At 37.9% G+C, this 16745-nt stretch overlaps 2 long non-coding RNA genes across 2 annotated transcripts; both read right to left on the bottom strand.

Moving 5' to 3' along the window:
• Positions 1-813: 813 nt before the first annotated feature.
• LOC307007095 lies at positions 814-14799 on the bottom strand. Its single transcript, XR_013799581.1, has 3 exons — positions 14605-14799; positions 14119-14242; positions 814-1658 (listed from the first exon to the last, which is right to left on the bottom strand). It is a non-coding gene; the product is annotated as an uncharacterized lncRNA (long non-coding RNA).
• On the bottom strand, positions 8397-12765 carry LOC307007172. The gene is made up of 3 exons (XR_013799594.1): positions 12499-12765; positions 11053-11147; positions 8397-8589 (listed from the first exon to the last, which is right to left on the bottom strand). It is a non-coding gene; the product is annotated as an uncharacterized lncRNA (long non-coding RNA).
• Positions 14800-16745: the final 1946 nt, after the last annotated feature.

The raw sequence follows: 16745 nt of genomic DNA, 5'->3' as shown, positions 1-16745 counted from the left end.
CCAACACAGTTTACAGCTTCAGCGCTGCAATGCCAATAAACACACAACTGCTGTGTGTGGGTGTTTATTATGATTCGGAGTCGACACCGAGCGGCTTCGCTGTCTCTTTTTGGTGACACACACAAGCGTACGCTCAGACAAAGTGCTTTGAGCTGCCGTCTACTTCTCTGAAGCACATGTGCAATGGCAGCTGAGTCACTCAACAGAGTCACAAATAGCCGATCTCTCGCTCAGAGAACCAGAGGTCAGAGGTCAGGCCACACTTGCCAAGTACACACTGCAGTTTGTGACATTTGACATGTCCAGACGCCAGTACTTATGATGATTGACATTTGGTAACACTTTACTTAAAGCCTTTATGTGTAATGCATTATAAAGGTATTCATAATGAACATTATGATATTATAATGCAGATTTCTTGTTACATCTGAAATTGGTTGTCATTTTTTTTAATGCAATATACTTTCTAAAGGTGTAACAATTAAATAAGTATCATAACTGTGGTTACAATTATTCATGAGACCATCCAATGCATTATAAGATGCATTACAAGGCAAAATTAATGCATTAATAATACTTGTATAATGCATTATAAATAAAGGCTTTAAGTAAAGTGTTACTGAACATTCTGGCATCTAGAGGCTTTAAATAAACAATGTTTTTAAAAGGAGTCACTTATGCTCACCATGGCTGTGTTTATTTGATCAAGAACACTGTAAAAACCATACAAGAAATCATTACAATTCACACATGATCCTTCAGAAATAATTCTATGCTGATTTGGTGATCAAGAAACATGTATTTTATCGAGCTTTGCTGCATAATATTTTTGTAGAAACAAAAACAAAACAATTTTTATTTTTTTATTTGTGTTACAGGTTTCTATGATAAACTGAAATGGCATTTATTTGAAAATAGATTTTATTTGATATTCAAATCATGTAAATATCTTTTCTGTCTTTTTGGATCACTTTAATGTGTCCTTGCTGCACGAAAGTAACAAGTATTTCGTTTTAAAGGACTGACCTCAATCTTTTGAATGGTATTATATAGAATTAATTAAACGTATATGGAAATGGATGGTAAATGGTTCGCTTTGGGCTCCAAAGTGGATCATTGTGTTCTCTACACTCAATTTAATGACAACTTGGTTGTTACTGCTGTTTTTCTGGTGTGAATTTGGTTTTAGAGTATGGTTGTCACTCGTACATAATCAAAATATGTTTTTTACGGAATGGGAACCATGGTCAAAATAGCTGTTCAAGTCAGGAGGAATATTTACATCTGCCAGGCGCCATGGATTATATGTTTAAAATGATGGAGCATATTTTCTCCATCAAGATTTTGCTATCACTTGTATGTTTAATTCTTACCTACTCCTGCTTTAAGTTTCTGGTCTGGATGAACTTGTCCGGTGTCATTTGATCCCGATTTAATGAGTCTGTTTGCGTTTTCATCATCCGGCTGCAGCGATAAGCTGCAAATCCCTGTCGTTCCACACACCCTCTCTCATCTGTGAACTCCGATTTCTGCCTCTTATCACGGCTCGCCTCACAGGTGAAGATTTCACATGCAGACTCATCTCCAAATCCTCCGAGATGGAGCCGCAGATACGGCCGCCGTGTCGCACAGCCGCTCTCGGCGGTGGCAACGGGACTCTGTGGAGAGGAATGTCAATTCCAGTTCAAACATCTGGGCATCAGATTGTTCTTTGCATTCTTTTTGTTTAGGATATTATAGAAATAATGCTGTTGTACATGGTTCTCTCAGTATCAGATCTGTCAATAGCTCTTAAAGTTTGTGTAGTTTAATGCAGTTGAGAGTTGTTGGTTTTGCCAGAGACTAAATTGTATTTTTTTCCTGTAATATTCATATATTTAAGGTAATGCAACATCAAATGCTATAAATTCAAGGTAACAAGTCATGGAGCAAGATTTGTTTGTTACATCAGTCATTCACAGTGCTGGGCTAACATATGCACTGTTGTTGATACAGTTCTTCCAATGTTTCATCATCGGACTTGCTCGCATTGATTTGGTAAAATCGACGTCATTGTTACTGTCTTTACAGTGTGTACAATCTCTAAGGACTGAGAAAGCCTCCGGAGCTGAAGTTCAGTTATGGTAATGAGCGTTTACTGTAGCTTCCAACAAGCCCTGTGAGCGGTCGACCAATCACAACAGACTGGGCCATCTGGCCAATCAGAGCAGAGTAGCTCGTGGAAAGTAGGGATTTAGAAAGATGTGGTGATGTGCAATGTATATTATAAGGAAATTAAAGTGTTTTTTGGCCTTTGATGCATGTAAACCTGTTGTAGGAGACTCAGAAACAACATTAGGAACCTTTAAAATAGCATAATAGAGGCACTTTAAAAATCTGACACTTTAAAGAGCAAATACATTACATGTCATTGAACAGAAGCTTTTATTCAAAGTGATTTACAAACGAGGAGCATCACAAGCAGTTTATTATAAGAGGCAACAACATCTGCAGTTGAAGTCACCGACTCTAGAGTATAGCCTACTTATTTTTAATGACTTTGACTTCTGAAAAAGTATGCTCTATATAGTATGAATGTGTGTGGTATGAATGTAATCCAGTTGTACTACAGTCACCATACTGTCATTATCATGTGACGTGTCAGTGTCAGTTGTCACTTCACCTCCATTCACAAATCCTCTCCCGTGGCCTCATGGGATGGTAAAGTGTCCATCATATGCACACTTCAGAATCTCACCGGAGGTAGTAGATCATCCAGGTACTTTTTGCCTTCTCCTTTATGAGTACTGTTATACAGTACACATACTGTTTTTTTTACCTACTATATAGGGAAGTATGTGATCTTGGATGCAGCAACTGACATTTGAGAACAAACCTAAAGATACAAAACAAAAAAGCGGCTTTTATATTTGACCCCTAAAAGGGTAGCTTCTATGACCCTACTTTTTAGAGGTCGCTGTCGGCTTATTTGTTTCTGATGGCAGTGTTCACATTTATTCAGATGAACCGCACTAACAGAGCAATCGCACCAGAGTTCATATTAAATGAACCAAACCTGCCGAGTGTAAACACCCTTTATCTACTTGTATCTGCTCCAGTGAAGCTAGAGAACCAGAAGATACAGTGTAGTGTAACTGTCAGTGTTTGTGTATATATCATTTTTTTGGTTGCATTTAACCTAGAACTTTCCTATTATAGTAAAATACAAATACATTGGCCAGGCTGCTGCCCAATACGTTTTTTACATTGAGTATTCTGTTTCACTTCGAAGTACTTCAGAAATCCTTCAGGATAGTTGTGAACGGTGCACAGCGGTGCATATAGTTAAGCAAGAATCTGGAACAAAAGCTACATTGACCCCACTCCGCCACTGAGCAAATGTTGACAGGTTGCATTAAAAATGAAGTGGACGCACGGGGAAAGACATTAAATACTGTAAGTGATATTATGGCAAAGCGTGTGTGTGTGTGTGTGTGTGTGTGTGTGTGTGTGTGTGCTGTACATGTAGCCTATGTGTCATGTCGCTCTTCTTTTGTAGTCAGTTATGTGTATCCAGTCATTTATTGACGTTTATGTTTTCATCATTTTGCAGATGATTTATTGACACACAGAATTTATTTGTGCACAGCACATCTCAGTTTATAGTACAAACATTTTTTTTTCACAATGATGCAAATAATGTTGTGGAAATAGGGCTGAATTAAACACATTGAATTAAAATGCAATGGAATTGAAAAGCCAATTATACTTCGTAACTGCGGTTTCATAAATTAAAATTTTCAGTATGAATTACCCATACACATTAGATGATGATAATAATACTCATTAATTCATTTAATGTTGTACTTTAATTCATTCTTAATGTTTATAAATAAATTAACTTTCATTGTATTGATCATAATAAAAGCAGAACTCTCCCAGAATTTTGATGTCAATATTTTTTGCCTAAACTAATGTACAGAAAATGTGGTGCGACTGTTAATCATTTTGACATTTTGTAATAATTTTGTAGTTTAGGGAATTAGAGAACAAATATGCCATGTTACAGAGAATAAACCCATTTATTATGAACTCTGTTGTGTGGCATGTATAATTCAGGAAATTCATCTACCTGTCATTCAAATTCCATTGTAACGTCCTGTGGAATGTGTCCAATTCAATTCAACTCATGAACTGAAAGGAAGCCAATTCTAAAGGGGAAATACTTCGAGAGAGTCTTCTCTATTCCACGATCATCTCTCACATGGACGTCCTCAGGCTTTCTAATCTGACTCTGTGAGTAGATAAACAGCTTTCTCTGTGTGTGTGTGTGTGTGTGTGTGTGTCGTGTGTGTTTGTGTGTGCGTGTGTGCTTGTTTATGTGATTTATGAGGACACAAATTTGTATAATGACATGCGTATTACATTGGTATTACAACTTAAACGTGGCACGAGTCCACCAGTCTTCGTAATTCAAATAGCTTAAAAAACATAAAAAACAATGTTTTATTAAAAATGTAAAAATGCAGAATGTTTCCTGTGATAGGCAGGATTAGGGATAGGGTTAGTGTAAGGGGACAGAATATACAGTTTGTACAGTATAAAAACCATTACGCCTATATGGAGAGTCCTCATAGTGTGTGTGTGTGTGTGTGTGTGTGTGTGTGTGTGTGTGTGTGTGTGTGTGTGTGTTTACAGGTTTGTCTGTACATACGTGTGAGGGACACATTGATAAAAATGTCCTCACAAATATAGTGAAACTGAACTGTGAGGACATTTAAAGTGGTCCACAATCCTTAAAAAGAATCGGCCACATCCTAGAGTTGCCTTCAATCTAATCATGTCAACAGGGTTGTGTGTGTGTTTAGGGATGGGGTTATTATAGTAAATATGGTCTTAGTATGAAAGCTGTTGCATCTATGAGAAATCCTCACAATAATAGCATCAGCAAAGGTGACATTTGGAATAATATCTCTACCATATAATGAGTTCAGTGACTGTCAAGCCCCAGAAAGGACAAAAAAGCGCAATGAAAGTATCATAAGAGTAGTTAGTGTGACTCATGCACTATATTCACGGAAAATGTTCTCAAATCAAATATGGCACCAATGGACGTGTCAGGTCAGGTTTCATTTCTAACTCTTCTTTAATGTACGATTTTGTGTTTGTGCACAAGCTGTGTTCATCACTTCATCTCCTCACTGACTGGAGCTATCATTTCTTTACACACAAAATCAGTAGATTTTATAATCAATAATACTTACATTTATCAAGAATTACTCTTAATAAATGTAAATAAATTGAACATTGGTTTCTTTTCTTTTAAGACAGGCCTAAGTGGACCATCAAAATAAAGTGAAACCGAACACCTCATAACCGTGGTAAAATCGTTGTAACTTATGGCTTGATTGTGTCTGTGAGGAATTGATTGGATGGTTGTAGTTTGCTATTGGCTGATCTCATGTGAGTGACAGGTTGCCCCGTCCCCGTCATGAGAGAAGAGATGCTGCAAGAGGAAGTTATTCTGATTCAAGATTACGAGGCACATAAAATTAATAAAATATAATGATGTGCACTGATGAAGTATAAATAATGCAATATTATATAAAAGAATATATATATTTGTCCATTTTGATTTCATGGTGACTAAGTATTTGACTTTTTATATAATTACAAAGCTAAACAGGCATTATTTGGGGGAAAAACAAAAGTAATTTAGTTGGAAAAAAAAACTATTTTAATGATTTTGTGGCAAATTAATCTGTGCATTGATTGTAACACATTTGTAAAAGATCATAAAACTTCACATTAGTGTTACATCAATTTAAGAGGGAACTAAATCTGAGTTTAGTGTCTTGTGATCCGATCAACTGTACATCCTCACAGAATATTGCTGCGTTGATAAAACGGAGTGAAATGAAAGAGATTTTCATTGAGATGACTGCTCACTGAGGACCAATTCATGACCATCTGCTCAGGGTGTTTGTTTAATTGGTTCAGGGATTACTTCATTGCTTAACTGGCTGATTATTTCTAAAGGATTCATACTACCACATGTAAATAATGTTAATAATTAAATACATGTAATCTATTCAAACGCACTGTATTCACATTCCTCTAACGGTCCATTGCTCACATTTCTGCAGTTAATTCAGTCAGAACCACTAAACTCTGTGTGCGTTCACGCCACGTCTTCATTACCGTACACGAGATTCTGACTTGTACCAAGCGTTCACGTCCTTGTAGAACTCGTAATTACAACTTGTAAACTGGGAATTCTCTGAGTGCAACCACATTACCATCTGAAGATTCATTTTGTCATTATAGTTTTGCCATAGAAATGCATAATTCCGGATCCAAGGATGTGAACGTCGCGTGTTGTCATCTCGTAATTACGACATGGTGTGTGAACGCAGCATTTATACTAAGAAACTTTACAGAAAAATCTAATCTAATCTGAATTGATTCAAATTTTCAATATGTAACAAACAGTAAGGATAGCATTGGAATATTTGCATGTAAATAATCATATTTACATCTATTTACATGCTGAATTGTGAATTCATACACTGTAAAAACAATTGGTTTAACTTAAAAAACCAAGTTACCTTGTTGCCTTAAAATTTTGAGTTTGTTGTAATTAAAAATTTGAGTTAATACAATGAAGAGGAATGGTTTAATAGACAGAAACTCAAAATAGTATGTTATCTTCACCACATTAGTTATCAAAGTTGATTTGACAAAAGATAAAAAGTTGTGATAACAAATCATGAAAATATTTTTTTTACAGCATGTTATCATAAAGCACAGAATTATAGGTAAAGTCGAAGGTCAGATCACTCATGAGTCATGACTAATGGATATGACTCACATACCCTGAAAGGTTGATCAGTGTTTATCTTAAAGGGTTAGTTCACCCAAAAATGAAAATTCATTCATTCATTCATTCATTCATTCATTCATTCATTCATTCATAAATTCAAACAAACCTTTATTTAACCAGGATAAAAAACTCCTTGAGATTCAAAATCTCTTTTACAAGAGTGTCCTGGCAAGTGGCAGCAGCGTGGTTTCAAATATGAGACACTTACAGGTATATAAATAGACACACTTTCACTCATCATATTCAAACAACAATGTCATCATAAAAAACCTGGGTCCTAAATCAATTTAAAAACAATGACAGACAGACTGCCTTTCTGCAAGGTCCTTTAAAAGAATAAAGTGAGACCAACCAAAAGATAAACAAGACTTGATTCTAAAGAAAAAACCTAACTTTAATAAAAAATTTTAAAACAAATCTAACCAAAATTATTACTCACCAACCCCGTAATAATAACCCCGTTGTTCCAACCCCGTAATACTGTTCATCTTCAGAACACAAATTAAGATATTTTTATTAAATCTGAGCGCTGTCTCACTCCTCCAAAGGCTTCTATTGTAATTGAAACTTTCCGGCCCAGTTATTAAAGACAGCGTTAAAATAGTCCAAGTGACTACAGTGGCTTTATCAAGCGATGAGAATACATTGTGTGCGCAAACCCCCCCAAAATAACAACTTTATTCAACTATTCATTTTCTTCTGTGTGGGCCTCGAGTGAGTTCACGTAGTGTGACAGCGCAGCGCTTCTGTGTTGTACATAAGAACGTAGGCTCACTATTGGCCGACGCTGGTCATGTGTGTGATGCGTGTGATTCTGGCCAATAGTGAGCCTGCGTTCTGACGAAGCGCTGCGCTGTCACACTACGTGAACTCACTCGAGGCCCACACAGAAGAAAATGAATAGTTGAATAAAGTCGTTATTTTGGGGGGGTTTGCGCACACAATGTATTCTCATCGCTTGATAATCTTAAAGTGTGTATGTCAGGTTAAATTTTTTATTTTGATTAACACAAAATAGTGAGGGGAAATACACGTTTGACAAGTTGATATATTGTTTTGTATGTTTTTCGATTCCTAAAGGCAGAATATAAGATGAAAAAGTTCGTTATTTTCAGTCCTCCCTTAAAACTGCTCCTCATTCCAAACGAATCGTTTGACGTCATATGAGGGAGACGTCTCCCCAGCTCGCTGAGCTGTGTTGATAATTGCACGAGTGATAGAGCGAGAGAATTAGTGATTAGGACATTTATTTAGTTATTTAGTTACACTGTTAGAAATTTCTTGTAATTTTTACAGGAAATTCCTGGCTAATAGTTGCCGTGAATTTACTGTAAACAGTATACAGGACTGTTATTGTAAAATAATTACAACAAGGTACTGAATTTCCTGTAATTTCACAGGATAGAATACTGTAAATATTACAGCAAAATTTTATATTTACGGCAACTCAGTAGCCAGGAATTTCCTGTAATTTTAGAGATTTCCTGTAAATTCACAGGACAGAATATTGTAAATATTACAATTAAATGTTGTAACTTGGATAAATGTCCTCTTTCAGACTTCTGCAAAGAAAAACAAAACACTTAGTATTTTTTTAAATATTTTTTTATTTTCTCTTAAAACTGACGAGAAAACAAACAATCCATTACTGTACAGTACAGTAAAACTTGAATGCCTCGTTTTTCTCTGCCTTGCTGCCCGTCTGGGGATTTATGCCGCAAAAGGCTCTGAAAACGGGAAAAAACACACTTATCAGGTAACATTTAAGACTTGATATGACATGGTCATAACCATGACATGAAACATTAAGGGATCTTTATGAATGAATGAGTGCTTGTGTGTGTGTGTGTGTGAGACTGAGAGTCATCGTGGGCTATATGAGTATGTGTGTGTCTGTGGCTTGGCACGATCGATGCAAGGGTCTGCGATGCGAGTGCAAGATTCAAGCAATCACTGTTCAGTAAAACCTTTCAGTAAAATCTGATCACTCAAAATGCGAAGTAGGTAATATGTTTCTGTATTAAGTGGGCCGAGGTGACTTACTGACATCCCTAACTCTAACAAAAAATGTCAATTACAGAAAAGTTATAAACATTGATTAAGATCCCTTAATATATCAAGTCATTGCTTATGGAGGTTTATTTGTAGTTGTAGAGAATAGCCACACATGTGTATCAGTAAATTTTAAGTCACAGAGAGAAATTATTTAATGAGTTGCAAACTTGTAGACTTTTTTTTCTCTCCCACAAACACAACACAGTTACACCTCCTCAAATTCTTCATTGCAGGTTCACAAATCCTATTCTACAAATCACAAATTAAGAAACTCGTACGCTCACATTTTTAATACAATTGCTGCAGTGAATATGGTGCAAAACGCATTTACACACCCGCATCAAGAAATGTGAAGTCGTGGAGAAATTTTGCACATCCACAAATCAGTATATGAACCCATCCAATGAGAGTTGCACACTTGAAGAATATTTCTTGTATGACTTGTATATGTTTCTAGCACAAACACAAGTACATAACTACAGCTGCTTAAATCTGCTGCAACGAATCTCAAACACTGTTACAAAAGGTAAAAATAGTTTCAGCGCGAACTTGATATACAATTGTGCATCATTTAATTTCATAAAAGTATATGAGCTTTGTGCACAATTGTATTTTAAGTTCGCGCTGAAACTATATTTACCTTTTTTGAAATAATCCATTAATAAACCTGCTGAGAAACGATCGCGTGAACTAAAATGAGCAGTTAGACATGCGCATGCTCTGGAAACTCATGAATATTAATGTAGGCTCCGCCAAGTGCCTCTACAGATGCACAACACACTTTTGAACCAAATATCATGGTGCAAAATGGAGAGCGCGCAAAACTTGTCACTTGAAAGCGAAAAACAGTGTTTGAGATTCGTTGCAGCAGATTCAAGCAGCTGTAGTTATGTACTTGTGTTTGTGCTAGAAACATACAAGAAATATTCTTCTAGTGTGCAACTCATTGGATGAGTTCACATTAGGGCTGCACGATATGAGGAAAAGCTGCGATGTGCGATAACATTGTTTAATATTGCGATGACGATATGACTTGCGATAAATGTGATTGTTAACTATACTGTTCCCATGTCTTAGTGCTTTAATAGGTTCTTTGCGTGATAGGTCAAACGTTTATTACCTGCCTGGTTCAGAATACACGATTTTAGTGCGATTTTGGCACGATCCGTTTGACGTATGGGTGTCGTGGAGATTCGTAATAATGACAACGGGCGTCGGGACGCAAGATTCGATCGTTTCATCTCGTATAGTGTGTCATAGTGGGCGACAACCTACGTCGCGTCTGCAATGCTTCACGACAGAAAGACTATAGCATGTTTAATTCTTTAACGGTCCTCGACGACGGGTTGAATATGTGAGCGAGGCTATACGTGAGTGAGTGCAACAGTGAGTGTGTGTGTGCGCCAGTGAGCGTGTGAGCGTATGTGTGTGTGTGTGTGCGTGCGTGCGTGAGTGAGTGAGCGAGGGACAGTGAGTATGTGTGTTTGTGTGTCTGTGCGTGCGAGTGAATGTTTGCGAGTGAGTGTGTGACGGCACGCGATGACTGGTCGGAAAGCAACGTGTTGTCTGACATGTTTCTTGTCCACGACAAGATTTTAGGAGTCAAAAACGTGTAAGTTAGTGCTAATCTGAACCAGGCATTATTCATCGTGTCAGGCTGTCTGTTGCGATGTGTTCATCGCGGGAGTTCATATCGCGATGACGATGAAAATTCGATGTATCGTTCAGCCCTAGTTCACATACTGATTTGTGGATGTGCAAAATTTCTCCACGACTTCACATTTCTTGATGCGGGTGTGTGAATGCGTTTTGCACCATATTCACTGCAGCAATTGTATTAAAAATGTGAGCGTACGAGTTTCTTAATTTGTGATTTGTAGAATAGGATTTGTGAACCTGCAATGAAGAATTTGAGGAGGTGTAACTGTGTTGTGTTTGTGGGAGAGAAAAAAAAGTCTACAAGTTTGCAACTCATTAAATAATTTCTCTCTATGACTTCAAATTTACTGATACACATGTGTGGCTATTCTCTACAACTACAAATCGCACTGTCACAGGCGTTCAGTTGATTTGAATCAAATATACCTCCATAATTGCTATGATCGTTTTCATGACAGTGCCATGTTTAAACTCACCTCTGAATTCAAGTGTGCTTGCGGCTTCTGTGGGGCCCCCATCACACCATGCTCCTTCCATGGACATAATCCACGTCTGCGCCGCGCAGTATCTCCTGAAACCCATTAACAATATGATAACTAAAAGCTGCACAACACACTATTGCCACCCAACATGAATTCATTAATGTTCAAGTGGAGAAAGACTCGCACACCTCCACTTGAACATTATTATCTCCTTAAACCCCCGCACCCTCCATCAACAACTCAAATAAAGACATTTTTAAACCGAAAAATTGCTCAAAAATGACGTTCGAATATTCCCTCTAAAAAACAATCAAACATATATTCGAACATTTGGTTGGGCATTTTGTCAATGACGCGCATTACGTCAATAACAGGACAAATTAATACAAAGAGACATAACTACTTGTATAGGTAGTTTATTTAAGTTTAAACCTATTTGACAACGTATTACCTACACAAAAACAAGCAAATCAACTAATGGCTAAGAAGACCGCAGAGCATCTCACTCTCGCTCGCTGGCACTCTCTCTCGCTCGCCCTCACCGCTCTCTGTGCATAGCAGCTAACGTTAACTGTTTAAACTAACAACAACAACAATAAACAAATGTTGAATGCTGATCAAGAGTTTTGTGCAAGCAATTTAAGGGCGCGACTCTTGTCCCAAATATAGCAGGCTTAATTCAGTGATTGAAACAAATATTATTAACATTAATTGAAGTTTTACAGTATATAGAACCGACATTGAACGCTCCGAGCGAGCTGTGCTGTGCTAACTTAACGTTAAACATGAAACTTTTCCTTGACGTGAAACGGTAACGTTAAATAATCAAACCAGTGGGAGCCTGCAGTGCATGAAAGTGCTGTATCTAACCTAAGTTACCTTATTCATGCAATATCCCAGGCAGCGCGCCCATTCGGAAAGCAGACAGCCGCGCCTCTGCTAAGTTACCGCGGCGTGTTTTTCCACATTCGAATATTAATTTTCACCTTCGAAATTCTGTTTTTAAAACTATTCGAATTTAGAATATTCGTTGACAGCCCTAAATGACAGTCGAGCTAGCTAGCCAATCCATCCAAACAGTGAAAGAACCACGTTGACGTTACTTCAGGCAGATTAAAAATAGCATTCATTTGTGATGAACAAGATAAGTTAACACTAACGTTAGCAACTACCAGTAACGTAACGTTACATACCTGATTTCAATGGACTGATGGAGGAAGAGACGCGTTAATAACGTTAGCTAACTTATCATAAAAGCACCTATTTCTGCCCATGCCCTATTTCAGCTGTTTTCAGCCTAACGTATAACTTACAGCTGACTTTATGTTAGCTAATCAAAGCAGACAAAACCGTCACCATCCACTCAGATATGCAGAACTAATAACGTTATATCTATGATATAAAAATACATAGGGTAACAGTAACGTGAAGCTAACTTACCTTCGTCCCAGAATGTTTGCTGCTTCTTTTTTCGTCTTCTTGAATGATGGCTTAGTCCCAGAATGTTCGTTTAGAACTAACCGCCTAAAAATTCAAAATTCAGTCCGCGGTGAACCCATGATGCAACGCGGTGGCTGTAAAATCATTGTAAAACTCCGCGTGTACAGTGTAGTTACAATAATAATACAGGACTGTCCAATAATTTCCCATGATGCATTGCCGTTTACAGTAAAAACACAAATACAATACATTGTTGTAATATTTACTGTAGAAATTACATCAATTGCTAACAGTGTAGTTATTTAAGTTAGGTCGTTAGTATACGCAGGCGTATTTTCACGATGGTGAATTACTGCGTTTGTGCTGTGTGCAAAAACACCGTTAAAACCGGTCACAGAGTCCACTGTGTGCCGTGCCTGGGTCAACTTTGTTCGGACCAAACGCGCTGACTTCAGTGCTGCCTCGGTATCCAAGACGTCGGTCATTTGCAGCGCCCATTTCACTGAGAAGGACTACGCGGTTGGAGATCTCATGAGTTATAAAATGGGATTTAAAACCCGAGTGAGACTGGTAGCTGATGCGGTGTATGCTACTGTAGTAGAAGCACGTCGATCGCGCCCCTCTCTCTCCCTCTCCCCCTCTCTCTCTCTCTCTCACACACACACACACACACACACACACACACACACACACACACACACACACACACACACACACACACACACACACACACACACCAACCAACATATTCCAGCATTGCAATATTGACATCGATCGCAGCCTGTTCATTATAGCCACGGAGCTTCAGAGCTAAGGCGGAGCTACAGATTAGGTGTCCCTAAATAACCCGCGTATCTAACAGTAGTTCCGCATTAATTAATTTGCACGCGAGTTTAATTTTTTTATTTTATATACTGTGTATTCTCCGTGTATATTCATGCACTGAACCGTGACACCCGTACCGTTTCGGTTCAATACGAATACATACCGTTACGCCTATACTTACCAGACACATGACCAACTCTCCACTGATTCTTCACACCAGATATTTATGTTTCTTCGATAGGAATTATTTACATTTCTGTTTGGCTCCTCATCTGTCTCCCGCCTGGGAGACTCAAAATTGTATGGCTGTGGGCCATCGTATAGGTTTGAGGGGGATTTTGCATCTCCTCAGACTCAAAACTCTCCATACTTGAATAGAACTTTGTTTGCACGTCTCCCTTGTATGACGTCACAGCTCAGCTGCGTTTTAAAAATATGATCTTGACAGAAATGGCTATAAAGCTTATTGTAGGGCAGTTACAGTAATAATTTTAATGATAATTACATTTTCACTCAGACATCTAAACCTTATTTAATATATCTAAAAAAAAAATTTAACCTGACATACACACTTTAAGGTTGAGCCGCTGTAGTCACTTGGACTATTTTAAACATTGTTTTTACTAACTTTCTGGGCCGGCAAGTTTCAATTACAATAGAAGCCTATGGAGGAGTGAGACAGCGCTCAGATTTAATCACAAATATCTTAATTTGTGTTCCGAAGATGAAGGAAAGTCTTACACAACATGAGGGAGAGTAATTACTGACAGAATTAAAATTTTTGTGTGAACGAACCCTTTAAAGATCTGTCCTCTGTAGTCGTCATGCTTCAGACGGTCGTCTCCTCATTTCTACAGGATCAGATTCGAAGAGATGTTGTTGTGATCCACCATCCTCCTCTTCTCAGATGGGCTGGGAACTGGGTGACGGATTATGCAGCAGGAGTGTAAGGAACATACGAGTGTGTGTGAGAACAGCTGTGTGTGAAGAATAGACTCAGGAATAGCTTCTTTCCACAAGCCATCACTATACTGAACACCCGTATACACACACACACACACACACACACACACACACACACACACACACACACACACACACACACACACACACACACACATTTTTATCTTGTGTGTGTTTTTTTTTACTAAGTATATTCTTGTTTTGTCTTTTAAACTTAGATTTATGTGTACTAGGTGAAATTGCAGCTAAATTTCGTTGTTCATTTCTTGGGCAATGACAATAAAAACTTTCTGACTTCTGAAGCAAACATTCACTCACCTCGACAATGACCTTTACAAGAGCCTCTAGTGGACGATGAACACTGTGCATGTGCGCACAATCAATCATTTTCAGTATTAAATAATGACATGTGTAGTTTAGAGTAGTGTAGAGAAAAGACTGTCTGTCCTCTGACCATCACGAGAGCGTTGGCTCATTTTAGCTCAACGTCTTATTTTGATTGGCCAAATGAATGAGTTTTTAGCATGCACTTTTAGATCGCAGCTGCCATAGTGATGAAACAAGCCACAGTTCATCCTCCAATGAGATCGTCCTCTTTTATTTGACTGACACTTGCCGAAGCGAATGACATCAGTGTTTATTCTGTGTGTGTGTTTATCTGTGGACGCATGCTTTAGATCTGTGTTGGCATTTGCCTGTTATTTCTGACCTTCTGTTAAAAGATTAATTAGCTCTGTCATATCCCGTCTATATGTGAAATGCAAATGTCAGCATGTTCCTTTCAAACTTAAATGTTCTAAACAAATGTCAGTGTCACGATATCTGCATCCCAGCGATAAACTGCTGTGCTCATTAATTTAATTCGATAGAACTTCAAATGTTTTTTTCATTCATTTTCAGAAATATAAACATCACCTACTTGGAACATGGAGACTTTTTAATGCTATACTGTTCAAAAGTTTGGGGTCGGTAAGAAGTCTCTTCTGCTCACCAAGGCTGCATTTATTTGATCAAAAATACAGATAATAAATAAATATTGTCAAATGTTGTGTTTTCTGTGTGAATATGTTAAAATTTAATTAATCAGTGTCACATGACCCTTCAGAAATCAGTATAATATGCTGATTTGCTGCTCAAGAAACATTTATGATTATTATCAATATTGAAAATAGTGTTGCTTAAAGGATTAGTTCACTTTTAAAAAAACTTTTGCTGATAATTTACTGAATGAAAACATTTCTCCATATAATGGACTTCAATGGGTCCCAAACGGTTCAAGGTCCAGATGACAGTGTCAGTGCCACTTCAAAGGGCTTTAAACGACACCAGACGATAAATACGGGTCTTATCTAGCGAAACGCTCTGTCATTTCAAAAATAAATAAAAAAGTTTAAGTTTTATAAACACAAATGCTCGCCTTGCTCTGTTCTGTGATGCGCTTTCGTGACGTCACTTAATACGCAATTACGTTGAAAAGGTCACGCTTGACGAGTCAGTGTTTACAGATGTGAGGAAGGAGGACCATACACACATATTAAAATGTCTTTGTGTCAGTTTATCGTTTAAAATGGCCATTGCGTGTGCGTATCCTGGGTGTTGTAATATGAAAAAGCCTAAAAGAAAATTTTCGTCAGGACAGAAATTTTTTACTTTTCATAGAAGCGTGACCTTTTCAACGTAATTGCGTATTACGTGACGTCACGAACGCACATCACAGAACAGAGCAAGGTGAGCATTTGTGCTTATAAAACTTAAACTTTTTTATTTATTTTTGAAATGACCGATCGTTTCGCTAGATAAGACCCTTATTCATCGTCTGGTGTCGTTTAAAGCCCTTTGAAGCGGCACTGACACTGTCATCTGGACCTTGAACCGTTTGGTCGCCAGTGAAGTCCATTATATGGAGAAATGTTTTCATCAAAAACCTTAATTTCTTTTCGACTGAAGAAAGAAAGACACATCTTGGATGCAGGGCCGGATTAACCATTAGGGCAACTGGGCAATTGCCCAGGGGCCCAGGACATCTAAGGGGCCCTGGGCACCGTCAAATATTATGTCAAATATTATGATTAAAATGTCTCCACGATCTGCTTTTGAAGAAATATCGTAGGATCGTGCATTCTATCAGTTTGCAGTTCTGGCGCCTCCGTCTCAACATAGGCTACTGTACAGCGCGACGCATATTCACATGAAATGCAGAGGAACGGGACACTGTAGTTTATAAAAATTAATTATTTGCATGTGCTTTAATGCCTTGCCGGTTAAACATGTCATTCGCTGCTGATGTGCTGTTCTAACGGGCGCTTTTCTGAGCGCAATAACGTTACACCCCGACGCGCACATGCACTAAAAGCCTGTTTAATAACAGCGCCTGTTACTGGACTAAGTTATCTTTCGAGTCTTATTGCTCTAATACTGTCAAATACACACAAGGTTTACATAAACAAAGTTGGTTATGT

The sequence above is a fragment of the Phoxinus phoxinus genome (assembly GCF_949152265.1).
Source record: "Phoxinus phoxinus genome assembly, chromosome: 11".
Lineage (NCBI taxonomy): Eukaryota > Metazoa > Chordata > Actinopteri > Cypriniformes > Leuciscidae > Phoxinus > Phoxinus phoxinus.
This window is presented reverse-complemented; position numbering and strand designations above follow the sequence as displayed.